This window comes from Asparagus officinalis, chromosome 8 (assembly GCF_001876935.1).
Source record: "Asparagus officinalis chromosome 8, Aspof.V1, whole genome shotgun sequence".
Lineage (NCBI taxonomy): Eukaryota > Viridiplantae > Streptophyta > Magnoliopsida > Asparagales > Asparagaceae > Asparagus > Asparagus officinalis.
Window position 1 is genome coordinate 129512539 of NC_033801.1, and position 7953 is coordinate 129520491.

General features: G+C 41.0%; 1 long non-coding RNA gene across 2 annotated transcripts; it reads left to right on the plus strand.

Annotated features, from left to right (window-relative positions):
- Positions 319-7308, plus strand: LOC109820555. 2 transcript variants are annotated; one of them, XR_002241894.1, is made up of 3 exons: positions 319-409; positions 524-556; positions 6556-7308. It is a non-coding gene; the product is annotated as an uncharacterized LOC109820555 (long non-coding RNA). The 2 variants fall into 2 exon arrangements; XR_002241895.1 differs by lacking the exon at positions 524-556 and having other exon boundaries at positions 325-409; positions 6556-6790.

The window sequence follows — 7953 nt, forward strand, 5'->3', positions numbered from 1 at the left end:
TATAATTAGATCGAAGGCCTTGGGCTAGGCCGTCAGGCCCTTTAGATTCGTGTTAATTTACTTGTATGAATGTTCATGGGCTGGACATTTGCTGAACATTAAATAAGAGTCTTCCCATGTGATTAACCACTGAGTCAACATAAAATTGATTCTTATGATGAAATATAGATATATTTTTAATTTCAGTATCACTTTTCTTTTTCTTTTTTTTTAAAAATTTCCCGTCTTTTTCTTTCTCTTTGTGGACACTAGTCTTGGGCCAAGCTCAACTTAAAACTCACCGAAACAAATAAAAGCTTAACAAATTACCCCCTTTCTATTTTTTCCTCCTCATCAATTCAAAATTATCTAGGGTTTCCCTAATTTCGGAAGAATCGAGTCGAAAGGTTAAAAAAAAAAACCCTAGCCGGTGAGATCCTCGTCTTCATTCTCCTTTAAACCTAAATGTTCATGCATCTACTTGCTCGTGATTTGATTTGCGATGTAAATTTTGTCAATTTCCTTACGTAATTCTCGTTCTTAGGGTTTCGCGCCTTGGAAATCCTGATTCGTGCAGGTATTTACTGTTCAAATTGATTTAGGGCTTTTACGTGCATCAGAAGCTTTTAATGTATAGAATGACTCTACAATCGTTTATGTGATTAAAATAATATTGATTTATAACAAATGAAGGTATAGTTTGAGAATTAGTTTTGTGAAATCGGGTTCTGGCTGTAATAAAATTGAAGTTGGGGTTTGTCGTTTATGTGCTTGTAAATCCCAGTTTCATTCATTTCGGAGAATATGTAAGCTGGGTTTAGGTCTGTCTGTGCTTGGTTAGGGGTTTCGATTATTCGAAAATGGTTTGACAACAGGCCCAATACATTTTGGAGTCCCATGGAGATTGTTTGGCACCAAAATGGTGGCCTACATGAAGTAATCTAAACCTCATTTTGTGACATAAAGTATGCGGTAGAATATAAAAAAAAACTGATCAAGGTTGTAAGATTTTCGGTATTAAAATTGGAGGTAAAATTTCAAAATCTAATGGTTCCCTTGATGGTGTAATCATGTGGCCAGCTTGAAGTGGTCTATCTCATTATGGAAGTCCCAATAGGTGAATCCGTGCCCCTCTATGCCATATCTTAATGGTGTGGTCCTTGTTGTGCGCAGCGGAAATTTCGGCAGAGTTTCTGGTGCACAATAAGAGAGAAAGATCGATAAGAATTCCCGTCTCACCAAGGAAACAAGAATCTGAAGCGGATATCTCAACCAAGTGAGATATCGGCTCTTCCTCTCATCAGTTCTAGGACTGACCTGTCGAGGGATCCTAAAGCTATTACAATGGCCACAAACTCAAACAATCAATTTTACGTGGTTCGGCAAACTGCCTACGTCCACGGGGCAAGGAGGGGGAGATCTACTATTAGAGGGAGAGATAATACAACTAGGGTTTACAATCACTCAATCTAAACCCTCACACAATTATCTCTCTCTCACACAAATACTCTCACCAAAGCTACACAAATCCCTATTCTTCTCTTTCTCTTTGCTGCGTTTTTCTCCAAGAAACAAAGCCGCCTCCTGCACACACCTGCGCAGCCGCCAAAGAAAAGAAAAAGAAAAAGAAGCCGAAATCCCCTCCTTCGCATGCACACAACCCTAGGAAAACAACAAGCTATTTATAGCCTGTTGGTTAATCGGGTGGGCCTTCGGTTTCGGTTTTGCTTCACGCTTTTCTCCCGCAGGCAATCAGGATTCGTGGCCAGCTCTTCACGCGGAAACAATGCCCAGCTCGTGAACTCTCGTGGCCCCCACACCCGACTTTCGTGTTCACAATTCTCCACATCGGCGAAGTTTTCCCAAAACTGAGCCGACACCGACCAAACCAAATGTCTCACTTGTTGTGTCCAGTACACCGTGAAATAATTCACGATAACAGACTCAATCCATAACAAGTCGAGAACCCAAATGAGAATGCAAACACTCTCCAAATATCGGTATCAACTCACCAAATCGATCTCACCCCATCAAAATCCAAACCCGGCTGCATCTGAAAGACTACCTACGTATCCTTTTGCCCAAGGAATGAAGCCGAACGTAGTTCACCCAAATGGCCGCGAACGACCTCAAACCAATTGAAGAGTTTGCAACCCTTCTCCAATATCATCAACTCTGCGGCTGATAGCACCTCCAATGGCCTCAAACACCTCCACCTGAGGCGAACCAATGGCCGTATCCAAACTATGTCTGTCAGCTGCACTCGAATCAAATTTCAACTCATCATCTGCATCCGAATCCAAATGACTTCCACGTTGTGTCACCTCAGCTAGAATCCCAACCAATGCAGAATGACCTGGAGTATGTGGGAAAATCCCCACCCAATGTGGAGTAGCATCAGTCTTCACCCGCTGCGATACCTCTAAGGTCTGTCCAAAACTCTCCACCTGCTGAGAGTCAATCGGCTCCCTCATCGAAGCCTCATACAAAGTGACACTACCAGACCTATCTTCCAATGGAGTTTTACCTCCAATCACAGCAGTTGACAACTCTTTAATAGGATGACCCAAATATGTCGAAGCCTCTGTCCAGAAACTCTTCTGCAGACCATTGCTCGACCACCAACACCGTTCCTCCTCCAGCAAGGCACGGTTCTCCAAATTTGCCACCCTATCTAGTTGCCCCAAGATTTCCTTTCCAACGAAGTGTCTCGAAATGCCGTGAGCTCGGCTCCAATACAGAAATAGGTCCATCTTGTACCTCCCACCAGAATGGAGTACCTTCACCTTTCTGTCTATTACACACTTCTTCAATTTGTTGGATACTACTAGGACTTTCTCCAAAGGGGATTTGGTTGTAACCCAAACACGCCTAGAACAGCCACCAACAAAGGAAACCAAACGCCTATTACCTCCCAATGATGCCCCCTTGGAAGGCCCCCAAACATCCACGTGAACTCCTCCAGAACGACCCTTAGCACGGTGAATAGAGGTGCCACACTTCACCTCGGTCTTCTTGCTCACATCAACATGTTCACTGGACTTCAAACTGCAGGTCTTTACACCCTCTTTCAATCTATGCGAGGAATCAATACTGGAATGGCCAAGCCCCAAATGCCGCAGTCTAGTCGAATCAACAGAAGTCGTCAGCTCTCCACCTGCCACTATACCTCCAGTCAAGTAATACAGGTTATTTCTCCTGACGCCCTTCATAAAAATACGAGAGTCTCTCGCAATCTCAAGAACCATGTCCTCAACACGAACCTTCAGACCCTCTCCAACCAAAGCTCCAATCGAGATCAAGTTCTTCCTCAAAGAAGGAACATATCTCACATCATTTAACTCTCTAACAGTCCCGTCAAACACCTTTATGCGAATTCTTCCTATCCTAAGGATCTGGCATGCACGGTTATCAGCCATGTACACCACACCACTATCCACCAGCTTCTCAAAACTGGAGAACCATTCCCTTCTAGGGCACACATGATAGGTCGCACCACTATCCAACATCCATTCAGATTCCTCCGAATAGCTATCTGTAGGACTGATAGAAAGCGAATAAATAGAAGAGTCAGAATTATTACCATCCGATACGATGTTTGCTTCTGATGATGGTTGCTTCCCTTTTCCCTTCTGCTTATTCTTCATCCATTCGTCGAGCTTTGGGCAGTCTTTCTTCCAATGACCAGTCTCCTTGCACCAAGCACACTGATCTTTTCCTACTCTAGACTGTGACTTCTAATTCTTTCGGTTCGGATTCTTCCCTCTTGCGACCAACGCCTCTGCTACCGACTCAGTCGAATTCTCCTTATCCTTCTTCCGAAGCTGATAATTCACCAATGCAGCAGTGACCTCACTATACGAAAGAGATGCCTTCCCATTAATTAGAGTAAGGACGAAGGTCTCATATTCCTCGTCGGGCAAGGAACTCAACAACAGCAACGCCTTGTCCTCATCTTCAATCTTGACATCCACATTCGCCAAATCCGTAAGAAGCTTTGTGTAGTGGTTCATGTGATCTCTAATGGAGGTTCCCTTCTTCAACTGGAAACGATAAAGTCTCCTCTTCAAATGCAAGCGATTTTCCACACTCTTGGTCAAATACTTGCTTTCGAGAATCTCCCAAATCTTCTTCGCAGAAGTCTCATTCATCACATCATATTTTAGATCTTGAGTCAAACAAGACCTAATCACACCACACGCCGTTCGATTCATCTTTTTCCAAACCTTCTCTTCAATCTCATCTGGCTTGCCATCTAACTCCAAGGTATCCTCCAAATTCTGCGCGTTCAGCGCATCCAAAACCTCGCATCTACCACCCTCGACACCCGAAGCACCTTCTTTTCCCGACATCTTACGCACTAACGAACAAAGAATAGATCCAAAACTGAAAAGATAGAGTCTTTACCAAAAGATCCCACCTTTATCACCAACGAAGCCCTAAACGAGCCTCCAAATTGATCTACTCCTCTAACCAAACCCTAGATCTGGAATCTGGGCTCTAATACCACTTGTTGTGCGCAGCGAAAATTTCGGCAGAGTTTCTGGTGCACAATAAGAGAGAAAGATCGATAAGAATTCCCGTCTCACCAAGGAAACAAGAATCTGAAGCGGATATCTCAACCAAGTGAGATATCGGCTCTTCCTCTCATCAGTTCTAGGACTGACCTGTCGAGGGATCCTAAAAACTATTACAATGGCCACAAACTCAAACAATCAATTTTACGTGGTTCGGCAAACTGCCTACGTCCACGGGGCAAGGAGGGGGAGATCTACTATTAGAGGGAGAGATAATACAACTAGGGTTTACAATCACTCAATCTAAACCCTCACACAATTATCTCTCTCTCACACAAATACTCTCACCAAAGCTACACAAATCCCTATTCTTCTCTTTCTCTTTGCTGCGTTTTTCTCCAAGAAACAAAGCCGCCTCCTGCACACACCTGCGCAGCCGCCAAAGAAAAGAAAAAGAAAAAGAAGCCGAAATCCCCTCCTTCGCATGCACACAACCCTAGGAAAACAACAAGCTATTTATAGCCTGTTGGTTAATCGGGTGGGCCTTCGGTTTCGGTTTTGCTTCACGCTTTTCTCCCGCAGGCAATCAGGATTCGTGGCCAGCTCTTCACGCGGAAACAATGCCCAGCTCGTGAACTCTCGTGGCCCCCACACCCGACTTCCGTTTTCACAATTTAAATGTTGACATGCACCGTCTCTGGAGAGTAATTATTAGTTCAAAGAAATTGTCAATATAAAACAACAACCAAGCCTTTATCTCATGTTTCTTGGGGTCGGCTAGATGAATCCCATTTTTACATAGTTCTGTTAAGAGTCATCTCATCCAATAAGTTAACCACTGTAGTATCGTTTTTAATTAATTCCAATCAAGTTCTTTTAAGCCCATCTCTAGTTCTCTTCACCCCTATAGCAACAACAACCACTTCTCTTGACTGCCGCACTTAGTAGTGGCCTGGTTGTATCATGATCCCATCACCTCAATTAATTTTCTTCAAAGAAATCATCAAGGCAAACAATCTAGTAATTATTGTGAGTTATTACTACACATGCATGCACTAGACATAAGAATTGATGAAAGAGGATGATGAATTGACGCATTTACGCAAAATCGGTATCATATATACTTAGTGTCATTTTATAGCTATAAGTTATATAATCATTGATCAACAAGATTTAGTGAAATCTTTTTTTTTTTTTTTTTGGGGGGGGGGGGGGGGGGGGGGATCAAAACAGTAATAAATTTCAAGTCTGACCAAATCCCTACATGCATGCTCTTATATATGTTTGATTTTCATTAAAAAAACAATAGGTAATCTCTGCAGCGGGGCTATACTTTTAACAAAATTAAATCACTATGCAGAAGTTCTTAAGCTACTAAAATATGATTGCTTGAGTCTTCACAAATGAGATAGGTTTACATCTGAAAATGGCATATATATTACTATCCATACATATCCCAATTGTCCATGACGGGCCATGGATAACTGCGTGCTGAAAGCAGTGCAATGTATATCAATATTTTTATGCGCCACCTGCAAATCACCTTTTTATTTGTCAAATGAAATCATAAGTTTTAACATTCAGAGTATTATATTCTTTTATTCTTTGAAATTGAAACATATGCAGTCCACTGCATATTAGGTGTTCTCTTCAGGGTCATAAGTTAAATACAAATTAGAATCTCTATGTACAAATCTTGAACACCAAAAGGAGAAAGCAGAAAGTCTTCGTGTGTAGGTTGTCTCTGAAGGCAGAAGCAGAGAAATGGGATGTGTGCTGTTATAACTAAATGATTCAAGATTCCTCCAAGATGCTTTCAGGAAGCCAATATAGTTTTCTTCACATACATCTTTGAAATTTTGAGCTGGTTCATGCAACCGAGGCAATCTTATGTCACAGTGATAAGCTAATGCGATTTGCTTTGAAGAAATATTTTAGATCATCAACGTGCATTCTGAATGTGACTGAGACGTCCCATTCGAACTTTTATAACTAAATTGTGCTCGGTTATTATATTTATCATTGAAAAGTTGATCATATTTGGAAATCTTATTATCAGGTCAAAGGGACGGTCGAGGGCAATTTCCAGCATATTGCGGGTGAGAATGATGTGAATTATCATTATATCGTTCCAATCAATTGAGCCAGAAACTCTGGACCTCGGACTCGAAGAGTGCACGAGTAAGGCTGAACTTTTGGAATTTCATTAATAAAAGGTAAGTATTTTATTCCTTTCTTTTTCTTTGTAAGCTGACTCATCATTCTAATGGAAGGTCAGGTGCACTTTGAACAATGAAAACTAATAGGGTTTGGGAAACTTAATGATGAGAACCGGAAAACTTTATGAAAAGCTGCTTCAGGGTGTTCGCCTACAAAAATTAAAGGCTCGAGAGGGGCACCCATTTAGAACATTTTACCAACGATGGGACTAAGTTTAAAACGCCAAAGTAATCTTCAATTGTTTTCTCATTCCTATTTGAAGTATAAAGACAGCATTTAAAATTGAAAGCCTTCAGCACAGAAAGCAGTTTGGTTAGATAAAAATAGCTGGCTATTATCAGTATTAAGTTTTATATGAATACACAACAATAATCAGTTTGTTTGCTGCTCTCAAAACCGTTGTGCATGCAGTGTGATTTATCACTGAATTGCTTAATTAATTAAAAAGTAGTAACTAACTGATTTTAGCAACACTCTTTGGTTTACTCACTTTAGGCATTTAAAATTGAGAGGGAACTGAATTGGTTGAATACACCTGTGAGTAAATGTTTATGTTTACTTGTTGCAGTTGTGTTTTAATGGCCAGGGTGTAGCTGTACATATTAATAGCAAGTCAACTGACACTAATGAAAATTTCATTAGTTTCTTCTTTAGGCTACAAAAATATTTCCCTTGAAAGTTCAGATGTGTTACCTTGTTTTCGATTTTAGTATCGTATCGTTAGTGTATGAGATCAATTTAACTACCCTTAATCTACCACTATATATAATTATGTATGTGCAATTGTTTGCGGCTAAATTTCAGGAGTCACAGGTTAATACTTTGTGTTAGGAGCATGAATTATTATGATCCTCCTACATCCAACTTAATTCCTGCCCAACTCTTGAAGAGTTGGTGCACGTTTGACAACCATTATGACTCTTGAGAAACCTAATGAAAATCTACAGGCCCATGTGTCCCTCGCCGTTGCAGTTAGTATCCTGCCACCATCATTGCTCCTTTAATTATTAGGCACGACAGGTTAAGAAATGTCAATTATTGACCAGCATGATTGTTATTTATAAATTAATTGAACAAAACCTTGAGTAAGAAGTGAAATCAGCAGTCGAAATCTAGCTTAATCAGAATGGCTCCCACTAAGTAGATGGTTATACGTCTGCCACGCTCGACCATTTTCCTCGTAATCATGAATAGCTGTAGGGTCAAATTTCAAGGATTCGTATCAATATTACAGTCT